We start from the raw sequence: 1084 nt of genomic DNA, 5'->3' as shown, positions 1-1084 counted from the left end.
TTTGTTTTAACATAAACTTATTTTAAATGAAGTATCCAAAAATATTTGTAACGCATAGCGGTTTCTTGATGACAAGACCGTCGGTCTTCTGCAAGTTTTTCGCGTTCTTTGAAGTAATTTCTAATACTTTACAGTTTTATTTTATATATTTGTTGTATAACGTACTTTGTGATTTTTTTTTTAAGTTTTACTTACTCTGTAAAGATTCTATTATATATTACGAATTTGTCAAGATTAAAGAACAAAAAATAAAAAAATAATATATATATATATATATATATATATATATATATATATATATATATATATATATATATATATATATATAGACATATATGCTAGCTTTCCGGATCCGTGAAGTAGGAATCTTTACCAAGCGACTATTTCTATACTTATATATTCCACATCTATCATATCCATACCATGGCTATCTAGAAATACAGGCCTTGACAACGCGCCGAATTTTTTTTTGACTGGAGGCCGAGTGAAGCGCTAATAAATAGAGTGGATGTGGACAAGAAAAGCAAATTAAGTATATTATTAATTAGATCTAGGAGTCTTATAAGTAAAATTATACAATAAAGTTCTAAGGTTAATAAAATATAATAAAGTTATAACATAACATATTAAAATTTAAATAGACTGAATATCATGACAGTTTTATAACTTTTTGTCTTGACTCCTTGGAGCATCTTGGAGATTTAATAATTGCTAAATTTTTTAGAAATATGTTTGCTAAAGTGCGGCAGTGTCTTTCATCAATACCAAATTGAAACTTTTCCGATACAGATAAAAATTGTTTCATCAAAAATGATTGACAAAATTCTTCTGATAACTGCTCAAACAAAATAAAACAAAAAATGCACCACTGAACAATGTTATCAAAGGGAATAACAAGACCACCTCTATTCAGGTCATCAATATAGGCACCGCATTTTATATAATAAAATTTTGTATCAGTATAATCATAGCCATTTTTTCTTTGAACGTAACCAGCGATATATACAATTGAAAGCAATGATTCTGCTTGAACTTTATCTTCTAATTCTGGTAAGTTATCAAAAATCTCACATTCCTGCTCATT

Source organism: Hydra vulgaris, chromosome 09 (genome assembly GCF_038396675.1).
Source record: "Hydra vulgaris chromosome 09, alternate assembly HydraT2T_AEP".
In the NCBI taxonomy this organism is placed as follows: Eukaryota; Metazoa; Cnidaria; class Hydrozoa; order Anthoathecata; family Hydridae; genus Hydra; species Hydra vulgaris.
The sequence above is the reverse complement of the archived record's forward strand: the minus strand, read 5'-3'. Positions refer to the sequence as shown.